Source organism: Sphaeramia orbicularis, chromosome 4 (assembly GCF_902148855.1).
Source record: "Sphaeramia orbicularis chromosome 4, fSphaOr1.1, whole genome shotgun sequence".
Classification (NCBI taxonomy): Eukaryota; Metazoa; Chordata; class Actinopteri; order Kurtiformes; family Apogonidae; genus Sphaeramia; species Sphaeramia orbicularis.
In genome coordinates, this window is record NC_043960.1 from 35,094,524 (window position 1) to 35,119,504 (window position 24,981).

Sequence of the window (24,981 nt, forward strand, 5' to 3'; positions counted from 1 at the left end):
GCCTGCATCCTCAGACTGCTTCAGCCTTGTAATTTACTCAGTATTGGCCCAGACAGGAGCCAACCCAGCCAAAACCCTTTACACCCACACTAACACTCTCACACACCTAACATTTGCCACTGGCCTGAGAAACATAATTGCAGATGTCAGTCATTAGGTCAAACTTAGGTAAGAGAACCTAAAGAATGCAAATACTTAAACAATAAAAGGAACATAAAGGGGAAGATGTCAACAACTCAGCATGCTGTTTGCCCACAGTTTGGTTATATTTACCCTTTGTAATACTGCATGAACTGACTACAACAAAAACAACAGAGGAAATGCCAGAGACAACTTTCATCTCCTAAACTCCTACATCTTGTGACAGCACTCAGTGTGCAGACATGCTTGTCTTACCACAGTGGTCAAAGTAGCAAGTTGTACATGCAGAGCAGAGGGATATGTGAGGTACATGCAGCTCAATTAAAATCCTGCTAAATTATACAGTACCTTGCGATGCGAGTGTAAGACAACATCCTAAAGCCATGTCAGAGCAGTGTGGGTTTAACCCTGAACATCAGTGAGACACTGTCACCTCATCCGGGTGTCCCTGTGCATCTCCCTCGCGTCCTCATGGCTTTACTGCCACGCTGACCTACAGCTCCATGTGAACATCTGCTCACACTCCACCCCTTTGTCCCCTTCCCCACCCTAGCCCCCACCACTGCCCAGCGCTGGTACAGATGGTCCAGCCAGGCCCTGACTTGGGCTACCATTAATCTGTTTATGGTCTGCTACAGGAGGGCAGAAGTGTTAATCTGAACCGCTGAAACAACATTGACCGCTTAACCCAGAATCGAGGAAGACGAGGGAGTGGAGGAATGAAGACGGATGAGGCGGAAGGTGGATATTCGCATTTGTAAAATCTTATAAGTACTAATGTGATTCTGTTCTTTGATAAATCACCGATGTATCTGCAGCCTCTCATATCCAGTAATATGCTTTACATTTAATACACTAGAGGAGATAGTGAACTCTTAAGTCCTTCATCCTCACTACAAAGAAAACACCATCACTGCAGCATCACTTTCACTTGGATGGATAAAAGCATTTAATGTACACACTTAGTATATACTAAATATATAGTGCATAGATACATACATTAGTATGAGAATGAATAGGACTCACCTAATCCATGGAATAACTGGCAAGCAGATCAAATATCTGAGAGAATAAGAAGCATTTTTCCATCACCAAAAATGTCAAGTTCAAAACTAAAAAAAATGTCTCTAAAAAACTATCACTAAAAATGCCTGGTCTTGAATATGATGCTGCTGTTTCACTGAGAGTCTGTGTCAGCTGCTGGAGAAAACCCCATCTGAGGTCTGATTAGGAAAACACAAAGAGTAGAGTCCCGATTCCAGTAGGCACAGAATAATACCCGTCTCCCCGGTAATCCTCTCTGAGCCCACATCCTCCCAGCTGATGCTGGTAATGTCGATGCTGCTGACCTGATGCAGCAGGTGGGGCAAAAGATTGTTTACAATCAGGGTAGGGGTGAGGGTAAAACCCACAAATCTGTGGACAGGCTCTGCTGAGGGAAAACTACAGGTGAAACAACTGCAACAACCTTGTGCTGGAGTTGTTCAAATAACATTTATAATATCAGCGAGCAAGAGCATCAACATTTTGTGCTTCTTGTTGATGGAAGGATAATGAAACATAAGTGAAGATTTAATAGACTTTTTTGTAGCCAAGTCCTGTAGTTATGGAGGTTGGTCCCCTGGGTTACATATGAAAGGACCAATTAACTCAAAAGTGACCCCAAATGTGCTGCAAACATCATCATTTTACAAAAATACACACAAAAAAACCACTGACACTTTTGGACAGAGGATAAATAATATTTTCTTAATCTGTCATTGTGCAGTATTTTAGTACATAAACTGATTCTGATCCATTTAAAATAATGAGTGTTTTTTGAAAATAGGGGTATTTATAAACCATTCAAATACATTTACTGTAAATTATAAAATGTAGGCTTTCGAAAATTATTTCCCTTTAACCTTTGAATTACAATTTCATTTGATTACCAAAAAGCCTAAAACACAATGAATTTATTGGAAATAAAACGAAGTTAAATCAAAGAAACCTCCAGCTGTCACACACATTAATAGGATAGAGATGTGTTAACACTTTCTTTGTTAAAACAATGAAGCGTTCTGCTTTTTCTGTGCGCGCAGATTTAATGGTTAACTTTCAAACTATCAAACTTCAGAAGTAGTGAAAAATGCTTGGAACAATACCCCTGCCTATTGTGATTTCTTGAAATTGCTTGTTTTGTTCAAAATTGTGTTAAACGTTGGTATGAAAGTAAAGTTTAAGGTATCATTTCATAATCATTTGTATGCTAAATACTTAATTACCTGACTAATCCTTGCGGTACATATTGCAAGCCTACATATTTTGTAATGTGTATGATTTTAATTTACATGATTATAGACAAACTACCGATTTTATTGGCAAGAAAGTAAAATATGCCAACTGTGTTTCTTTTATCAGCATCTTGAAGAAGTAAACCCACAAACATGCCATCCGGTATAAGATGCACTATTTTTGGCTGTGACTCCTATTTATGCCACCACACCTATTCCCGTGGTCCACCCCTCACCTCACCTGGAGCTTTGATGTGGATTAGCAGGTGGGCCCTGTGACCTCTACTTGGAATGTGATGCTGGGAACCAGGAGGCCTACAGGGGGCTAAATAAGCCATTGTTACTGCCTGATGCTGCTCTCAGCTGCCTGCAGGTACCACAGCCCAGACCTGCTAAGCTGTAATCAAACCACCGGTTGGCTTCCTGAAGTGCTTTCCTGTCTGTCAACAGCAGTTGTTTAATTACTGGCTGAAAAATTAAAAAGGGGTCCCTCTTGACAGCAGATACTATTTATAGTCTCATAAAATCTGTGACATTCAGTTTAAGTCATTCTTTAATTTTGGATAGTGTAACTTCAGTGTGTGAGAATGACATCAGCACTGCAGGAGAGTAATGCAGGTGTGAAATGGCTCTGGTTTAATTGCAGTGCACTAAAGTCTGGTTGGATTTCCTGACTTGAGGTCACAACATCAGCACACGTTGGCAGTGCCGCAAGCCCACACACGAAAAACTCGTCATGTGGTGAAATTAAATCATACTTGAACTTCAGGAGGAGATGCAGCTCTGTGCTCAGATTTTGGATCAACGCCTGGATCGTCAAACCGTCTGTGGACTGGGAGGTACAGAAGGGGTGGAAATATGGAAGAGTGGGGGAATCCCATCAGATAGAGTTTCCACTATGAAGGACGAAAAAGTTCATTATCTCACAACAGACATTCAATTAACCAACAATATTCAGAGCTACTTTCATTCATCCATCTGAACTGCTAAGTCCTTGTGAGGATCGGGGGGTGGGTGGGGGCTGGAGTCTGTATTGAGAGCTACTTGTTACAGATATTCAGTTGAGTGTCTGATCCTTTTTACCTGATAATGTAACACCTACATCTCTGTAATTAGACTGTACAGTTAAAACAATAAAAGGTCTGTATTCTAAACACACACAGAGTTCAAGCTACTAAGACTAAAAACCATTTTGGATCAACTGTGCTGCTGCACATGGGACATTTCCTGACAATGAAATCCCCCTTAGAGGAGCGGTGTACGAGCCCTGCTTTCTCAGCTGCTTCATATTACCACAACAAAGTCCAACAGCAATCTTGCGGTGACTTTGAAATGTTTTCCATTTTGAAATCTCCCTGTGGTACATATCAAGTGACAGACAGGCACATTGTCGATGTGAAGATCTCTCACTTTGACAAAGGAGAGTGAATTCTGGAGGTTTAGGAAAGGAGGACGAGTTAAGTGGTGGTTAAAAAGTCTGGCACGTTTGGAGACGTTTCTTTTGTAAAGCATGTGGAATGTTCATGGGAGTGTGTGGTGTGTTTTATAGCACCGTAATGAGCAGGCAATTTTGTTGGAGCGTCATAACACGTTTATGTGACATAGTGAGGGTGATTTAGGGGAACACAAGTGAAAACACATTTGACTATCCATGATTCATGTTTGGCTCTCTACAGTGGGCAACATTAATGTGACCACATACATATCATTATATTCATATTAATAATGGACTACACCACTACTAAATTATACTGTGACGGTCAGTCACTGTGATAAACCCAGGGGAAATTATGATGACACAGTGTTTTAGGATCTTTCAGCTTTCTGTTTTGGTTTTACAATACTAACTTTACTATTCTGACTCACTCATATGCTTGTTATCAGCATCATCGCATAGCAAGCAGCTGTGAGAAAGCTCTGATTATCCCTCTTACATGCAACCTGGCCAGCCTTTCAGTGGTGATTTACAACTCATTCTGCCAAGTGGTGAAATAAAATCAATTATTACAGCTTTAATACAAAATCTAAGTAAGACACAAACAGTGAGCATAAAATAATAATTACTGAGAAATATGCATGTCCACTTAATTAGCCATTCCACTCTAGCAAATAATTGCACTTGCAAGGAGGAGGGGAGGTAAAGTTCAGAACACTAACCACTTTGACTCTAAAGATACATTTATTCCCAGAGCATGGAAAGGGTTTTACCAACAATTAACAGCAAACAAAGCACAGCAGGATGTTGCCACAGAGCTTCAGTGGTAAAAACAGTCCTCTTAACAATACAATGGAATATACAGTTATGTAATTAAACTAATCTTAAGTCATAATCAACAGCTCAAACAGCAAAAGTGGGAGTTTCCATTCTAATTCCCAGTGTAAACTCATTAAAATTTGATTTGTGCTCGTACGCCTGCTATGCAATGATGAAATCATTTGTTAAAACCTCATTAAATAAATTACTAACCTCCTCTGTTACAAACTCAATGCTAGTCTTTTACTCTGTCCACTCTGTACAACCTGATCCCTTGTTTACTAGCGTCCACTCACACTTGCTGAGCAATGAAAACAGATCTGTGGTAAGACAAAAAACTGTGAATGAGAGCAATTCCCAGCTCAGAGGTAGCCAGTCATTTCATTCGCTGCTTTTAACGTGCTGGCTCAACGAGGTCAGAGAGGGTCAGAGTCTGCATTCAACAAACTTTTACCTCTTGACCTCCAGACACCTCATTATTAGGTTTGCACACAGACTGGGGGGTCACCTCACATCAGTAAACACTGGAGTAAATCACCAGCTCATTCACTCCATCAGCCTCGAGGTAAACACGGAAACTGCACAGTGTGGATCACACAAAAACAACAAATCCTCTCATTAAAAAAAAAAACTGGTTTCTTTACTGACAAAGAAACAAAAAAAAGGACACAGTTGATACAGTGCAATAGTATAGTTACAGAACAGTTCTTGGGGGGTGTTGATGCAGTAAATGTGGGAAAGACTGAACAAAAACCTGTGAAAAAAGAAATAAAAGCCTATTCTCTGTACAGCTATAATTCCTTCACCCTTAAATCAGCATGGAGTTCATTTTACTACTCTGTCCTTCTGATTTGCTACAGAGGCCTGTGAAGGCTGCAGCACACCCTCTCATATCACATCATTTAACGGTCTTTGAGGTCACAGCTGACTCCTATTGGGCTGTAATGGCTCTCCTGCCGAGCTTGGCCCGGGTCCCTGCCTTCGCTCTAGACCTTTTGAAGTCCTCACATACACTCACACCCAACCTCTGCAGAGGAGGAAGGGGTGTGTCTGGGCTGGTCCCTGCTGAAAAAGCTCTCTGGGTTTCCGTACCCTCCAGGTAAACCTGGGCTATTAGTCTCGCAAATGAAAACGTGTACCCTTTGACCTGCTGCTTTTGTTCAGTCTACACTCCTCGTCTTACAGGCGGGAACTCTTGCTTAGTGTGTATAAAAACAGAAGAATTTCCTGGCTTTGCTGTAAGTAAGAGTAGTATTAACCATAAGGTGGAGAATAATAAAGAAAATGAAAAGAACAAGGGAAAAAGTAATGTGAGCAGCTTCTGCACGGTCAGCTCCGTCAACATAAGCGAGTGCTTACGGGAAAAAGGGGCATTTAGAAAGGTGAAACAAAAGTGGTTTTTCTGAAGCCAGGCAGGATGAGCGACTGAGGAGTAAATTTACCTTTCCATAAGTGCAAAGCCAAGAAAAACACAGAAAGAATAGCAGAGGAGATTAATCTTTCAACAGCCTGCTTCTCTTCCATATCTACACATTTCACTGAGTGTTTTGTTCCTGTATATCACTCATATTCACTGTGCATCAGACAGCCTCTCAGGTGGAGATGCTATTATATAACATCAAAACAACACAATGTGCATGGCAAGTGCAATATGAAACATGAATGTATTTGGACGTATGTTGACAGGCCGCTGCAGCATTATCAAGACCTCTGGACTGACACTTAGACCTGCTGAAAGCCTCAGCAACAAAATGAAGGGGATTTCTGGAAAAATATTTCAAAACATTGCAACTGTTACTAAAAATATTCTGATGCTGAAAACCTGTTATAAATGGTCTGCAATTTCAAATCCTTTTGGTTTAGGAAAAAGTAAAATTACCTGAAAAGCAGGATTTTTTTTTTTTTTTTTTTTTTTACTTCTTCAGGGTCATGATTTTACTGATTCTACTTAAAAATAGAGATTTGGTAAACATCATGATTTTTACTTTATTTAATTTATTGAACCTTTATTAAGCCAGGTAAGTTAGTTGAGAACTGATTCTCATTTAGAATAACGACTGGGCCAAGAGGCAGCATACAAACAGAATAAGTAGCAGCACAGGTTGCAAGTACAGCAAACAACAGAACAGATTATATATACAACAAACAAACAAACAAACAAACAAACAAACAAACAAACAAACAAACAAACAAACAGAATGGACAGCAGACCCAATCACAACAACATGTAACAAATAGAAAAGCTAAAATCAGGTGCAGTGGTCCAGAAGTGTGTCTCTCACTGATCTTTTAAACAATGAGAGCAGTATGAATGAGGTGAGTTTTAAGCATCGTTGCAAAGAATTCCAGTCATAAGCAGCAGAAAAGTGGAATGACAATTGACCGAGAGGGGTATGGGCTTTGGGAATGAGGAGGTTAATGAAACTGCTGGAATGAAGAGTATGGGTGGAGTTTTGAATGGTGAGTAATGAGCACAGATAAGGTGGTGTTTTAGCAATGAGGGGTTTGTACATGTATAGTAACCAGTGTAATTGTCTACAGGGGCGGCCAGTTGACCAATGAGTACAGACTGCAATGGTGAGTGTTGTAGGGAGCTCTGGTAGTAAAGCAGATGGCAGCGTGGTAGATGGTATCTAACGTCTGTAGGAAGGTTTGTCAGGTAGATCTGTATATCAAATCACCATAGTCAAATAGTGGAAGGACAGTTATTTTAACAAGAAGGAGTTTAGCGAAGTGTGTACATGAAGATCTATTTTGATATAGAAAGCTGATTTTAGATTCAGCTTTGGAGAGGAAAGTACTGATGTGAGTTTCAAATGAGAGTGAACAGTCAAGCCATATTCCCAGATATTTGTAGCAGGACACAAACTGAATTTCAGAGCCGTTAAGTGAGAGAAGTTTAATTGGGTATTTGGTTTGTGGGAGGTTTCTGTTGAAGATCATATGTTTCTTTTTGCTTATGTTTAATGATAAATGAAGATCAGAGAAAGCATGCTGAATGTTATTGAAGATAATGTGTAGCATAAAGAGGGCAGATGGGAAACTATGCAGTTCATTACTTGCTGCAGATACTACTTGATTAATTCAAGCGGTGCCCACCTAGAAAATGAAGTACTAACAATTCTGATAATCAATCTTTTTTTGTTTTATTCATTTTAAAAGAAAAAAGGTAAAAATTTTTCATTTGGCCTCTTAGATTAGGAAATTTTCCGAGGTCTTCATTCCACTATGAAAGCAAATCGAATATCTTTTGGACAAAACGGGACATTTAAAGATGTTGTTATACACTTTACATTGAAGTTTATGTAGTTACATGAATCCTTTTCACCCTTTTCTGACAATTCATAGCCCAAATTGGTAATTCATCAATTTTTCTTCTTTTTCTTTAATCAAGAAAATTGTTCCCAACAATCAAAATGAACATCAATTGCAGCCCTAAAACACTTGGTTAAAAATATTTGTGATCTCTAGCCTGCTTGCTGTGACTGAATTGTGATGGACCATCTGTGTGCAGTTTGAGGTGAAAACCTGCATACGGTGGGTGGATTCTGTTGCAGGACATATTTGTTTGAGTGGTCTTATTGTTAACAGTAATAGCTCAGTGATGTATATGTCTGTAAATCATGAAGCTATAGCCAGGGTGACTCCCTTCGCCTGTGCACATGAAATATTGTATATTGTGTAGTGAGTCCATGTCAGACTTCAGTGTAACACTGGAGCAGTAGGTAGGGGGACCCCCCCAATCGCCACCGGGTATTTCACACAATAAGCAAAATGTAATCTGATACATCTACATCACAGTTAGAATAAATAGGTGTGTGAGTGAACAATGTAAGTATTTTAGACACCCTTTTTTTATAACAAGTGCCACTAAGGGGAGTCAATAAGACTCAGACATGATTCGCTCACTGGTACATAAGTGAGACATCAGTAAAAGGCCTGTCAGTATAAACACATTTTCAGTCGACAGCGCTGACTGATGTCTGGAGAAAGACTGGTTCAGAGTCTGGGCCCACAACAGCAGTCTTTACGTTTTGACTGAAGGACAGTACAATGTATGGAGCTAACCATCATCAGCCGTCAACATCAGAAGTATGTTCACCGTGCTCTGCAGCTGCTCATTCATCAACTTGTTATTCAGTGTGTGACAGGCTGAGGGGTCAGAGGGTACGGGTCTCTACGGCACTCGCCTCGGGTCACAGACAGAGTGCCGCAAGAATGGAAACAGTGAACTGACTGATGGGCACGAGGACATACATGTGTCCAGGTGTAGTCACACAGTGGCACAACACCATTGTCTTAATGCACTTGGACTGTTCCTTTGCAACCTGGCTTAAAGTGCACAGGAAAATGCAGACTCTTACATAAGTGTCTGAGAAGCTTAATCACAGAAGGTTTTCTCCACACAGTTTCCTGTGTAAACACTGGTCTGTGTGAGCTTCAGACTCTGGTTTCACCAGTTTACTGGCATCACTCAGCACTCACATGGAACACAATAAGCAGAACAGACAGACTCTGAACGGAGAGAAACACAACGAGGGGAAAAAGGAAACCCAGACTGCAGACACAGGGGAAGGTGTGGTTTGGAAAGAGACAACGAAGGCAAAATTTTTAGCCGAATGGAAACCTCTCATTAACTGGCAAATATGGTCAAGCTGAGGTCAGCGTCACAAGCAAAGTGACCTGTGTGTATGTGTGGGTCTGTGGGAAAGTCATTAGGAGGGAGTGGCATTAGGCTGAGCTGGCAGAGTCGGGCTGAGCTGAGCTGAGCCTTGGCCACCCCTCACACATCTCTGCCTGATGGGATTCAGTTTGGAGAGAGAAAAAGCTGGAGCCCTTGCTGGTTCAACACAAACTAAAAGCTGGCAGGATGGATGGATATACAGGGAGCAAACCCAGCAGCCTTTTCAGTGGAAACAATAGAGAGGATCAGGCCATACCAGTTCCTCATGGTTTCCAACACCACACCCAGGCAGCCACCAAACACACAACCTAAAATCTACACAGCAAAGAAAATTGTTTGAATGGTAATGGTTGGTTTGGTGTAAAGGTCAGTGAGAATGGACCAAACCGGGAAACAGCTGCTCAAACTCACCTCTCTCCCAGGACACACACACAAGAGAGCGCCTCATGTACCTTTCTATTGTTAGCCTCTTTGAGTCAGCACAATGCTGGAATACAAATATACAATCAGGCACTGTTGGACATGATTCTGCTAAAATAGTGACCTGCTGTGTCACTGCCAGCATGTGTGTGCACATATTATCTGTTCTGTCCACTGTGTGAGTCTTAAACAGAGAGGTATGTGTTTATCTGTAAGCCAATGCCATGTAGACGGCATCAATACACTCAAGCTGCACCATGCTGTCTTCTCATACCAACTCATGCCAGCAAATAACAATAAAGGGATGTCTTTGTATTATTCTAAACTGAGTGTATCCATGGAAATGGACACATATGCTCAGAGACATGTGCTCATATGATGGTGTGCTTTTTCACAGCTTATCATACCTCAGCTGTGGGAAAAAATACTCAAGTACAGCCCAGCAGTGAACCATGTGTCCCCTGCAGATGTGTGTCTACAGAACAGTGGGAGAACATTAACATGCAGAGAATTAAAAAAGAAAAATCCTTTACATAATTTTTTTATACATCAGTGGGTTCCAGATGTACTTCATATGTGTAATTAAATGGTACTTACCTATTGATCATCAGTAGAAATCAGCAGGAAGCCAAGCAAGAGAGACATGAAAAAGAAAGAAAAGAAAGCAAAATCAGTTGATTAGTGGCATAATCAAAGAAAACATCTTGTCATAATTTAATACCGTTTGTTTGCTCAGATGAATCTCTGGGGTAAACCAGCTGGAAAGTAGCACAGCTATTTTTCATTATAGGAACAATTTTTGCTTTATTGCTCTGCAGAGAGAACCTTATCATCCATCGTATGTTTTGAGAGTGTCCTGAACAGGAACCAAACATCTTCACCTCACTGTAATCTCGACGAGCTTGTTCCCTGGAGTCTTTCTCTTTGACATGACTTTACGGATGCCAGATTTGGCGTCTGACAGGGCATGGCTCACGTGTCGTCAGCCTCACTCTGAATAGAAGTTTGTCCCAGAGGATTTGACCAGACAAATAAAGAAATGGACCTGGGTAAAGGCTGGGCAAAGAAAGTAGGCCCAGTTTGTGAATAGTGTGCTGATCCTTGAGGGCTAAGTGCTTTGTGAATGGCAGGCCTGGGGACTAGATGCCAATAAGCATTGAAAGCATGACAGTCACTAGTTACTGTGCTCAGGGGGCATCATTATTGTGGCTTCAAAGGTGTAGTTGAAGAGCATCTATGCCCTCTAGATTTGGTATTTTATCAGGGTTGTTTTATCTTTTCTCTAAAACCCATCCCTGTTGTCACTGTCTTACAATGTTTACTTCTCTCCCGTTGAGCTATCTCCCCGTCTGGTGCTGTCTCTTTGCTTTGGTATGTCCCAACTCCACGCTCTGCTGTACATGCCCCTAATTTGCAACAGCAGCATTTTGGTAATGATGGGTCCTGTTGTTATGCCAGGATGTAAAATTAGTGGGTGCAGCTGATGACATGGCACCCATGACACACTCTGCTGGCATGTGGTGACAGTTTTACGCAAGTCAGAACCCACGAATGTAGGCCACTCATCTCTTTTTCCCTCTGACAAAGGACGACATCTCTAGCGAAAACAGAAAAAATCGTGGAAGAGGAGTGGAAAATGTTGCCTGTGTAGGCTAAAGCCTGCAACATACTCCGCAAGAAGAGAGATATGTCTTCTCGTTCCCGGGGCTGCGAGAAGAAAGACCGGTAAAGCTAATGCTAGCGAGAAAAAAAAATAGCATTAGCTTACCATATCATAATAGAAACAAGAGAAACAAGCTGTTCTAATGTGTCCCTTTATCAAAATAAACACATAACCTTACAAGTAATAAAACAACTTTATTATTTAGCTGATATATGAGACATCATTCTAAATATTGCTTTGTTGTTGTTGTGGTTGTTGTTTACAGGCTTGTTTGTGCTGAGTCTGGCTAGCATCCTGCTTTTAATGCTAAGTGGTGTTTATCATTTAATCTTCATTTATCAAAAAAGAAATCATGCTAGTTTTAAAAGAACAGTTCGAGAAGAAAGGGCCTCTGCTGGTTAGGTTTCAGACCATTAACACAACTCTGTCCAGTCTTCAAACAGAGGCTAAAGGTCTCAGCAAAAATAATTTAACAGCTGGTGAACAGGGAAATGTACTGCAATGTTTTAATCTAATCTACTCTTTTAAGACCAAGAAAAACAAACACAAAAGACTGATGTATATGAAAATAACTGCAGATGAGTGTAAAGGTTAACTCGAGGGACAGAAGAAAATACACCACTTACCAAAACAAACACCGAGATTCAGGCAGGCATAATTTAAAAGCACTTTATAAATGTACCAGCAGCTCACCTGATAATGTCCAGTATACTGAACAAGGATGCAGATGTAAGTTGGAATGATTTACATAACGTGTTGCTCCATGTGCTATGATCTCCTAATATGTCTGAGCCTAAGTTTCAAGAATCAGACATAAACTGACAGTAAGAGTAAACTGTCATGTATTTATTAAAACTGTCCGTTCTCGTTATAACACACAGATTGAAGGTTATTTTTCTTTCCTGCACACATTCTGGGTGTGCTCTCAAGACAGTTTGGGTGGTTGCATGTACATGAGACCACCGGGTGAAGTTATCTGTATGCAGTCAAGCTGTTTTTAAAGGTGTCCAAATTCCACCACATGGCTTTTCTCAACAGACTGTAGTCAGAGGCAAACCACAAGACAAGTCAGACCGGGCTCTTACAAATTCTGAGATCAAGTTGAGAACAAATTTCAACTACAGTTTCAGAGCCACTTCAGATCTGTGCACAACTCTACAAAGTCAGGATGAACGCTGAGCAATAGAATTACATTTTCCAGCAACAACGCAGCACTGCAAATAACCAAGCTGTGGAAGCTGTCTGTGTGCAGTAAAGATAATAAATGACCCCGAGAAAGGCAGAGCTGTTATCACTGATTCTGGAGTCTCTCTGGGCTTACAGTGGAAACATTTTGGTATATTTCCTGTAATTTAACGCAAGGTTTCAGCTTGACCAAAAATACAATCAAAACATAAAAAGAGAAAGAAAAAAAAAAGAATCATTTTCAGGAAGAGAAGGGCCATAATCATAACAAGCAAGTTGGGTTCTTTCCCCTACAGCACCTGTGGGAGTTGAAGCCAAGTAATAAAAACACACAAGCCCTTAAATCTGCTCTGCATCGCTCCCTAGGTCCCAACACTGAAGAGCAAATCAGGGCTAAAAAGTACAACATCTGTTTGCTGTATGCTGTTGCCATCGGTGCCCTGAGCCCCGGAGAGTTTTCTGTGATACTATGGAATTTAAGTTCCCAACTCCTCCACTGAAAGAAGAGGAGGATCCCCGTTCCAGCTGAACAAACAGCACTTGCAACATATAGTGGTTTGGGAGGGTGTGTCTGTCAGAGAGAGAGCGGTGTGTGTGTGTGTGTGTGTGTGTGTGTGAGCGAGGAGGTGAGCCTTAACCTGACCTTTTGCAGCATACCAGCACATGCACTTTATGACCGACTCACTTTCAGATCCAGTAAAATATGCTATATATTCAGAGCTGTAGCTGTAACCATGAAGTTCTCTGTGGTTATGTATGATATGGGACAAGTGTTCTTAAATTAAAGACACTTCAAAAAAAACAAAAAACAAAAAATCAGTAGCAAGTCTCTAGAGCCAGGCTTAATATTTTGTCTTCATGTAATCAATAAAATAACACCAATTATTGTTTGTGAAAACTATATTTAAACTCTACGTCATTTGTCTTTATTAAGAACACACTGCCAAATGTTTGATGAAATGCAGTAAGCAACAAAGAGTGATGAAACTACTTTATGTCTGTTATTAACATGGATACAGCTTGGGTCACTTTGATTGATGGCCTGTTTAGACAAATAAAAAGAGAATGACAGGCAAATGTCTGTCCACAAGGAACATGTGAGAGGCATCTTGCCAGCTTCTCATGTGTATTAAAGTACGGCATGGAGCCATAAAGGCTTAACACTTATCTGTCATCGAATCTACAAATCATAACAGAAGGAAAGGTGGTGTTACCAAGCACCCGATGCTCTTCTGCAATTACATGTTTCTCCTGTGAGTATTTCCACAAAATTGCTGAGGCTGTGGCTCCACGAAGGCCACTGGTGTCAAAGCGTGATGCTGTCAGTCAGCTCCACCATATACAGAAACTAGATCTCCACAACAAGTAACACAGTATCTTTTTAACATAGCCTCTGGCATCCCGGCCGATCTGCCTGCCTAAATATCAGAAGTCACCCGGAAGCCTGAGATTCAACTCCTCCCAAGGCAACGAATCCTATCTGAGCAGCTGCATTGTACTTTATAGAGAAAGCATATAGAGTTTCCCGAGGTGGTTATTCCCATACGTGTTGTGTTTCAAGTGGAGTCTACCATTCCTGTGCTTTTGTTTATGGCTCTGACAAAACTAAGCTGTGCTCAAATCTAATAGGAAGAGCATGGAGGGTGGCCTTCATCACACTAAAGGCATGATCACTTTCTAATCAATCAAGTCTCCCTAAGGCCTCATTACAATCATTACAGTGATGGTAAAGCCACTGGGTGTTTTAACACGTCTTTCATTTATTTATCTATTTATTAAAGTTGATATGGTTAACATGTTAACTGGTATGTTCTCCATAGTGCTGAGAGGAAATAGATCTACAAAACTATTCTCTGTGTGAAAGGTGCCATATTTTTGTTTACAATAATAATAATCATCTAATAATCTGCGATGAACTGGCAACGCGTTCAGGGTGTACCCCGCCTTCACCCATAGCTGGCTGGGATAGGCTCCAGCACCCCTGCGACCCTCTCCAGGACAACGTGTATAAGAAGATGAATGAATGAATAATCTAATATATATTTGACTTTTGCAGGTTGAGCCATTCTTACAAAAAAGGGCAGCCAAATAAAACCAACAAATCTACACACAAAAAACTGAAAATTAACAACTTTTGATGATTCATTTCTCAACACAGAACTGCAAGTGAGATGTGAAGGTAAAGGGAAAAACAACAATCAGGAATGTGTGTTTCTATAGTTGACAAACTGTAGGTGCCCTGAGAAGAAAGGGTTTTACCAGTCGTATCTCCTCATGAACAGGAAAAGCATCAGGCAGACAATGCACATGAGTCTGGAGACTTGTGGTTGTCTTTCATTTTTCTTCAATCTGCCAATCAGTTGCCCAGTCCATAATCTGCAGCTTTCTTTTTACCTTATATAGATAACACTTTGGTCTTTCCCACTCAGAGCACGCCTTCACATGAGCTGAGATTTGGAGGACGCTCCCTGGAGTACTGCCTGTCCCTTCCCATAACACAGGCATTAGGATAAACTAGGCACAAGGGGCCAGTAAGAGGGGAAAGGGGGGGGCATCGACAAAAGGCATAGAACTGGAGGGATCAGAGGGGAGAGTGGAATTTCTTCATCACTTTCTCCTGCTTTTTTAACCTCGCCACTGCATTATCTATTTAACGCTGGACATGAAGGCTGAATGTGGTGGCTTAGTGTGCCGTTTACACATTATCCCAAACGTGTAAACCACTACTTAGGCCACTGTGGATTTACATCCCTTTAACCACACTGCATTCTGTTGACAAACAGCTGAATTCTCATAAAACACACACTGTGTTATAATGAATTCCTTGGCTTGGGATTTAACGGCGACTGGGCAGAGCCTGCACTACTCAGCAGCAGTCTAACCGCAGATTTCAGCAGTACAGCCAAAGGGCAAACCCTTACTAGAAGGAGGCTGCAAGTCTGCTAAAAGTCATGTCACAATACTGAGCTGTTCTCAATTTCAACATCTAGATGTCCAATTCTAAAAGGCTGCAGAGACGGCAGGTTTTATATACAACAGACTACACAGCACCAAATGGTCTGTCTCTGAGCAAAGTTCACCCTCCAACAGGGCTGTGGTTCAGGTCTGACCATGTTGATGCAAGCCTTTCCCCAGATGGTTTCTGTTTTATCCACACTAGTCCTTGTCTGGCCGGGGAAACAAAGATCTGACCTTTCCCCAGTGATCTCTTTGATCACAGACTATTCCAGTTGTGAACAGAGAAAACACTGGGACAGTACTGCATCCAGGACGGGCACAGTCACAGTCAGTGTGTCCTGATGCATTATCCACATGTCATTGTGCCACTTATTTCACCATGTTTCCAAACAGTGAGTGGTCAAACTTAATTTCCTTGTGACACATTTCATGATGAGTTTGACATTTACATTTACCAATAAAGCTCCAATATAGCAACATTCAAATACTCACAAAGTGACTTTCCGCTCATCTGAAGTTGGAGCACTGCAAATGAAATGTTTCCATATTCAACACTGTAGATACTAGCTGTTAAAGGCCTGGTGACAACCACATAGGAAAATAGTTGTTAAAGGTCTGGAAACATCCAAAGTACTTGTTTCCTCTGATGTTTCCCTCAGTGAAATCTGTCCTTTTCATGATCTAATACCTCTAATACCTCTAACACTGTAGATGTGATTTTATATATAACATCAATATACACAGTTATTCACGCTCACTGAAAACTGAAATCTTATTGCCTATCAATAACATTGGCCCATGTAGTAGTAGATGATGTCATGAAGCACTGTAGGATTGTGTTACAGACGAAGAAATGTATAAAAGTTTTGTTCATAGTGTGTTTAGTGACGTATATTCACATGTAATTACATTTTGATGAAATAGCTGCAAGTAACTGTCAACAATGATGTCACAGAGGGGATATATATCTACTGATAGTTTGCCAAATGACATAGGCCATTAAACATAATAAAATTATACATTTTTTCTGACTTTGGTATATTGAGGTTTTAATACAGAACTGTTATATATTGTTGTGTTGTTCTGGACTCCATCCTGCCCTGTGTTTGCCTGTGCCATCAAGGGTCTGTGTTCTTTGTTCTTTCTCTGTGCTCGTCTTTTCCTTTTCCTCTGTCCACTATCCCCAGCTGGTTCAGGCAGATGACCACCTACCCAGAGTCTCATTCTGTCTGAGGTTTTTCCCTCTGTAAAGGAAGTTTTTCCTCCCCACTGTTGCCTTGGGCTTCCTCCTGAAGGATTTGTTGAGTTTCCTCTACTTATAGTCTGTAAAGCTTTGATCTGAATTTGTGAAGTGCCTTGAAATAATCATATATTATGACCTTAAAACTATATAAATGCTAACAAACACAGTAATATTTACTTTATTCAGTTGAACTAAAAAGTATGTTTTGTAGAATTGAAACAGAAACACATTTTGAAAATATGGATCCTTATAATGCGGCTGTATATAGTAATTCATTGGAAATTAATAATATAAAATTATATAATTATTTTACTGTTTATAGTTTTACTGAAATGTAAGGTCTTGTTTACCCACATTGCCGTGTTCAGTGAAGAGGAGAATGTACTGATAATGAAACATTTTTCATCTGATAAAAATCCACCCCAGAGGTCAGAACATGACCCTGACCTGCATGTGATCAATTTCAGGTCAGCTTTTTTAAAATCACCTTCAGGGTAAAGTAAACCCAGCTGTGTCTCTAGGTCCTGAACCTGACTACATTTTTTGGGTTGTAAAGGATTACGTGGATCCTTCCATATTCTGAAGCTACAAAAGAAACGGATTAGGGTTATATTCATCAATTAGGGTATATTTTCCTGACAAGCTTGTGCTGGCCATTCTCCACAGCTCTCGAGTTTCAAAAGCACCTCAGAAAATACCTCAGAAGTGGTGGACCCGGTCTGCCAAGAGACTATGAAGTCATCGCAGGCCCGTTCCTGCCTGACATGCTAACATTATGTAACCAAAACCCAGAGAACAACTCTCATCAGCCCAGATGGGGAGCAGAGTTTAACTTTAAAACAATGCTGAGCTCTTCTTCTGATGTCAGTGTGAAATGTCAACAGGTTATCAAATACAGTCTCACAGCTCATTATCAACTGACTGATCACCCTCAGCAGATTAATAGTCTTAGATTACATTTCCCTGTCATTGTAAACCTGTTTTACAAAACTGAACATTGTCCATGATTAGTTATTTAAACAAGACTGCACTGATTATATCTGAATCCTACAAAACCAAGATAAGATTGCAGCTTCACTGTAGCCAATTTTCATCCAACGTGTGCAGACTCAGTGGCTGCATGGCTACAGCTTTACACAAGTTCAAATAAAACACACTGTGAATAGGTAATCACACTCTCTAGGGTCCAAATACACTACCATCTCTGCGTGCTGCTGCTATTGGCCAGAAGTGCGTGGTCTACTAGCCAATGACGTTGCTCTGCATTGTTACCGTGTGTGTTCAGTTCTCCTCGCTGTGTGGGGTGCGTAGTGAAAAGGGGGGCTGCTCAAAACAGGGCCGACCTCAATACTGAAGCCATCCAAGCAAGATGATTTCATTGTCTCCTCCTTTCATTGCCCTTCCCCATTTAGGGGAATAATTTGTTATATAAACAGCCCCTTCAGCAGCATGTCACACGAGCACTGCAAGACACTTTCACTACTAAACTAACTTACTTTTGCCCATTTTTCTGCACACACTAAAAGACACACCCACAGCAAAACAAATACTGTCTAAAATTAAAAATTTCCATTGTGAATCAGCACATTTTTTCTTGTGTTTCTTCTCTGAAGTCTTATTCCAGTAAAACCATTCTGCTAAGGCTAGCATTCCAGTCTCTGTGTAGCTACAAGATCATTATCCACCTTTTCTTTGCAGAAATTCTGTTCCAGTATAAATACGAGTAGGCAGCTTAAGCTCAACTTGCCTGGCAACACAGCTCTGGTGATCCGCTTGCACTGTACAAACCGCCGCTCCAGTCCAGATATCCCACAGATCCTGACCAGAGCTTCCTCATCCCCTGTGCCTCGTGAAATCTCCTGCAACTTGTCTGAGAGAGCAACCTCACAGACTTCAACTAAAGACAGGTTCTCTAAAGAAGCAGCTAAAACAATCTGGCTACAATTACACCCACCTTAATTTCCAAATGAGTGTTTTTTAAAGGGTAGCTGTAATTTTGACTGACCTTCCATTTTGATATGATTGCTAACGTCTGCTTGGATGTATTGAGTGTTTATCCACTGTAAAATCTAGTGTTTAAACTCATCTGGATGGATCACATTACAGTTTTGTCCTAGTTTCTCTTCTCTGCAATGTGTGCCCCACGCTCTTCATTTCAAGTACTTTCCAGCCACCAGCTTGACCATGCTGAAGATCTACTGTCAACTGGTGATAAATGACTGGACCCAGTCTATGAATCCTGCTCTTGTGTTACCTGATACTGATTAATCCAGAAATTAAAAAGTTAACAAACTGCAGCTCTCATTAATATAGCTCTGTAGACGTTTGGGTTAAGCACAGAAGTCACATTTGACCCTTTTTCAACCAGTTATTCATGACTTCAGTCGACCCACTTCATCTGACCTACACATCAACATGTATTCTGATCTGTGCCATTATTGCAAAGATGTTCTAGAGCCCCACTTGTACATAGTCACCTCTAAATACAAATGTGTGTTATTCTGTACAACTGATGTACAGTAAGAGTCCTGTCTGAAAGAATATAAGTAGTAGCATTTGCTCCTGCTTGTGTGCTGACTCAAACTTTGGCTTTGGAGTCTGTGTTGTGCTGAGATCTGGTTACTAGCGGACTTTGAAAATACAGCATTGTTACAGTGACAGAGCAAAAAAGAGGCATGCAGGGGTGAGTAGAAGGACTTTTCATGGTAAAATTAAGCAAAGAAAGCAGATTATTTACAGTCTATTCACACATTGGACAGTGATTACTACATGTAAATTTATTCAGGTTACATATTGTACCTTTAAAAGTTATATACTTGTGTGCGTTCTAGTTGTGTTATATTTGTAGACATTGAGTTCACTAACATCAGCAAACCCCCAACACAACAGACTCCACCACAAACTCCATATAAGTCTCACATATTTAACCTTTTATGCTTTAATTCAAAATACTATGAGACACTGAAATTACTTTTTAATTTTATAGTTAAATAGAATAAATAAAATAAAACTGTGTTTATCATACACAAGACCCTGCATTCTCAAAACAAAAAACATATGCTACAAAAGTCTACAAATACATTGTGCTATGTTTCTGTATTGGCCAATAGTGGCTGACTGACTTAAATTTTCCATTCAATCTGTAACTGCGGTTTTGTCTGAAAGATGTGGCAGCTCCAGTACGTCGCTGCAGACTCTGGGCAAAAGGGTGATTTAAGAACGCATTTACAAAAGCCAAGGATTAGGCTTCTTTCAGAAGAAGCAAGAGAAGTGTGTATATAGTGAGAGTGTGTGTGTGTGTGTGTGGGGGGGGGGGGGGGGGGGGTTAAAAGATGTCCTTTCTCCACATGTGAAAGACCCCAGACTCAGCAGCCACCACTCAGTTATGCGTGACCACTAGCCCCTCCCAATAAAGAGCATTTATCTGTGAAAGGACTCATTGGCTTGTTTGTGTGGTTAGTTTCATCTCCAACAATATCCCTGAGCTTCACTAATCACTAACTGTAAATTCAACTCTTAATTCCTTTGCTTCCTACAGCATTGAGATCGTCAGACACTCATTAATCTACTTCCTGATGTCTCAGATCTTCTCAGCCTGCCAGCACACAAACACAAGAATAACTGTGCAAACAGTAAATATTTGATAACTGGCAAACTCCTCTGTCTCCACTCTGCTTCTTGACTGTTCTGCGTTATAACCTTCTTGTGTGGTCAGGAGGCTGCTCAAGAGAGCTGCAGGAATGTGAGCAAAGGGAGAAGCCAATAATGCTTTTAGAGCCACCAAAATCTTGTACACAAGCCACCAGTATAGTTCCTGTGGTTCCCTTTGTGTAGAGCAGGCTCCCTTTGAGGAAGAGACACAATGAGATAAGAGATTTTAATTGGCACAGGTTCCATGGCCACTTATAAGAGCAGACTTGAGCCCTGGGGAAAGGAAAAAGGGGGAAAAGAAAGGAAAAAGAGGCTTCCAAAATTAAGTAAGAAGTACAATTTCTTTTTTCCACTTTTCTGACTAAGTAGGAGAGACAATCCCACGTCTAGGAAATGAATGGCTTACACAGTGTGGGAATGATCCGGGGAAGTGACTGTGATTAGTCTGGCTCCAGTGGGCATGATATCACAGCAGGGTGAACCTGGCTCAACAGGAATGCTCACAGAGAGATGAGGAAGACGCTGTGTGAGTGAGCAAACTGAGAAGTGAAGGGCTGTTCATGAGAGGGAGGGGGAGGGAGAAGCCGAAGGAACAAGCATGGTAATTTGGTCTCCACAGTCTGACAGTGATTTCTAGGATGGTAATCACATCAACTCTGTAGCTGAGGCAGAGTGACATCACTGTGAGCTACTTGCTTATCCCGCCCTGGCAGGTCCTGATGGAAATCCAACAGCGATGAGTATGTGGGCTTCATTGCAGCCACACACAACTCCTAATCACAAGCGAAAGGATTGTTAGCTAACAAGTAATACCCCAAAAGTAGTGAAACGGCAGCCTGTTTAATGCTTTCAATCTGACGTCAACCAGTTTATAAGAATCAAAGTTATTCCTTCAGTAAGTGCACACATACACTTTGGAACTAAACCCTTTTAATATTAGATTTGTCTCCTTTTTTGGAAACTTGCTAAAAGCAACTGACCTGAGAGACAAGTGGAGCCTTTCTGATCTGAATATTAATGGCCAGATAATGGAATGTGCTTTGAATAAATATTAAAATCATCCATAAATATCAGGAGTCAGGGCTCAAGTCTGAAACGGGCCTGTGTCTGTGCCTGACTCGGCAGATATTTGAATAAAAACACGTGATTAAAAGGTGGCTTGGGTCAGCAGAGCAACACACCAGATGTCAGCGGGCGCCTGTGAGGGTGGAGTTTGTGTTTGATGCTGAATATTAATGAAAGAAAAGAGGGCTTTTCCACATGCTCTGCCTATGCCCCCAATAAGGGTCACCAGCAGTGACACCAAACTTCACAGGGGTGTAAGTGTGTCACCTACAGGATCCCCTTTAACCAGAAGATTAGGGGCAACCAGTGTCCCAGATTGGACTGATCCGGACATGTGTTTTTAGACAGACCTGACACATATGATATATAACATTTATACAATAACATACAGGCCTATGTTACATGTTTCTAACAATGCTCAAATTCACAGAAATCCATAACTTTACTTAATGTAACAGCTTGTTTCACTTGGTTGTCCGTTTTATCATATCCTAATGGTAAACACTGTAGTAAATGCTGCACTTGAAAACAGGATTAGAGCATTATTTTGGTTACACTGCATAATTTTTGTAGTTTGTGGCACAATAATCCAGCAGAAAGCTACTTCATTGATATATTCCAAAAATCAATCTAATTTATGAGACACATGGCTTATGCAAACCAGCAATTTAGTAGGTAACATAATGTGTAAACAGCTAAATTACCATTAAATAAGTCGGCTCATCTGACAATACGCTGGCATTATGCTTGGCAATATTACTTCTGGCTATTTCCTTAGAATGAAATGAGATATGAAAGACTGATTTTCATGAGCAATTATGGTGACAATAACTCTTCTAATCCCACGGTTTTTCATAGAGTCACCAAATGATGCTCTTTTTGTTGTGATTGAGAATTTGCATACTAAGTGTTGAAAAGCATCTGGACTTGAGCCCAAACTGCCTGAAGATCAACAGGAAGGATGGAAGTGATGAACAGAGCGTCAGTGTCTCTAAGGGAGAGGTTAAATGTAGGGCTGCAGATGTTCTTGGCAAGACAAATGGCACATGTTTGTTCCTAAAGCATACACTGTGGATGGGGTACAAAAAGGACAAAGGAAAACACTTTCCCATTATAACACTGTAATGAGAGGGGTAATCACTTCATACATACTGAGATAAATAACTGAGTAGAATACATCAACTACTCAAATCCTTCATGGTTGGATGTCTCCTTCACTGTTTCCCCTTTTTCTCCATCTGAACTAGAGTCTGTTGGGACCACTACTCTCACATAGCAAACACTTTTAAGGTCACACTGAGGTTTGTTCACTCTTTCTTAACTTGCGTAACTCCCGACATGAAGCCCTGATCTGATATGTGAGCATGTTTGCTTGAGAATTTCTCATACATTTACCAACAATGAGTAATTGTGGTCTGGACACACTCCTCCAGAGACCCTCTACAGTTTGTTTATGGAAGGAAATGAGGTCTCAACGGATGGCGATTTAGACTTGTCAGTCTTTGGTGTGAAAACAGTGTACTTGGAGTGTGATATCTGACAAGAAACATGAGTAAAATTACACATTCACACCCTAGTTTCCTTCCTTATGCTTTACAGAAAGCAAAAGTCCAGATGGAATAGGTCACATCTGTGCACAGAGGAATGCCTCCCCCAGTCATTTCCACCCTCAGGGCTTCGGGAATGCCTGGGCTGGATGGTTAGTTTCTCCTTCTCCTTCTCAGCTGATGACCATGACCAACGTAAGCCATGTGGAACAACATGGGACTATGAGTGAAAACAACTTCACACACATTACAAGAAAAAAAAACTATGATGAGGGCGTCACAAACCCAAACAAGCCTCAAGCTACTTATTTGGATGAACCCCAAAGCGTCATAAAAGACAGATTAAATAAAACATCATAATCCAGGGGATCAGGGGAATATGCATATTTAGTTTGGTGACTCATTTGTTACCCAGAGGCTCTTCTACCTTAACATACAACGCTGCGGGTAAGAATTCACACTGCACTGACATTCACCGTCCTCACATTTTTCGTGACTTCTATGTAAAATTCCAGCGACTGGGCTCTGGCCTTGTTTCTGACACCTTATCATAAATTTCTGTCTCATCTGAAGGTCTGCTGAAAAGCTTCTTTGTGTCAGCCATGGAGCTTTCAGTTCCACCCACAGATATCCTTCCACGTCAACATAAGCAACATGATTACAACACCAGACAACAACAATCCACAGTGTCATCACTTACAAATTAAATCTACTAAAAACACTGCGGCTAATGCAACTTTGTAAGAACTGCCCTGTGTGTTGTTTTGCTCCACTCACACAGACGTCAACACATGTCAGCCAACGAAAAATAACAAACGGAAAAAAAAGTTCTCCCTGATTGCATGAATCACACCACAGCTGCCGAACAGACTGATTTTTATTTGATCTTAAAAAAGGGTGTATTTCAAGTTCTGATGAAACCTGCTGTAAAGCCATTACCATCACATTCAGCCAGAAACCAATTTGTCTACAATCCCTATAAATCTCAACTGGATAGATCTCCAGGAACTATGTGTGAACCCTGGAAAAATCAATGGAACAAAATAACCCAAACACCATAGAAAATCTTCCATGAATAACCGGAACAACTGAGTTTACTGTTGTCACAGTAACAGTCAAACCAAGCCAGGTTGTCTCTGGCCAGTTCAGACTAACATTAACTTGCAAACATGTGTTAAAGTGGCAGAGGAAGCAGAAATACTGCACCTTATAAAACAAACTGAACAGCTCCAATATTAATAACAGAGTTACAAAGGTTTCATTACTTTGTATTTTTATCTAGTCTTGGAGTTTGGTTTTGTTTTCTGTTAGGTTTTAGATGTTTTTATAAGTGTATTAAGTAGTTTTGGTTTCAGTTTACTTCAAGAAACTGTCTGTTTTTAGTTCAGTTTGTTTAGTTTCAGTTTTTCAGTTATTATTAGAAAAGCTGATTTACAAAAGCTCAACGAATGTAGGATGAAAGAATGTATGACATCAAAATCAGTCAGTTTACAGGCTGTTACCACTGATCTAAGAAGCAACAGAGAAGGTAGTTAGTCCAGTGCACATGAGCGTGTACAAATGTTATGTATTACACCTTTAAAGATCGAGTTCTGTTTCCAATTTATTTTGTGTTACTTTGTGCACTTTTTATGTTTCTGAAGACTTTTGTTTGACTTCTTCACTGCTAGTTATAGTTTTCTTAAACTAGAATAACCCTGGTTCAAAACACGTTATATGTTCATTTGGTTTGTTTTACTCATTTTCTTTGGTAGCTGGAGCAGATTCTTTCAAAGCAAATAACACCGATAAACAACTGAGAAGCAGGGCTATGAGAGTCACCACTTGATTACTGAAAATCCTCCATTGGAGAGAGGAAAATAACCAACATACTCTTGTGAAAGAGAATGATAGGATT

The 24,981-nt window shown here is 40.6% G+C and overlaps 1 protein-coding gene across 5 annotated transcripts in view; it reads right to left on the bottom strand.

Annotated features, from left to right (window-relative positions):
- nhsa (Nance-Horan syndrome a (congenital cataracts and dental anomalies)) overlaps positions 1 to 24,981 on the bottom strand; it is a 59,801-nt gene that overhangs the window by 18,779 nt on the left and 16,041 nt on the right. The window contains exon 1 of one of the 5 annotated variants that reach the window (XM_030132254.1): positions 1,168 to 1,429. The exons of the other annotated variants lie outside the window; for them this stretch is intronic. The gene's annotated coding sequence lies outside the window, so the exon portion shown is untranslated. Of the gene's footprint in view, positions 1 to 1,167; positions 1,430 to 24,981 lie in introns of those variants that run through there. 5 annotated transcript variants of the gene reach the window in all.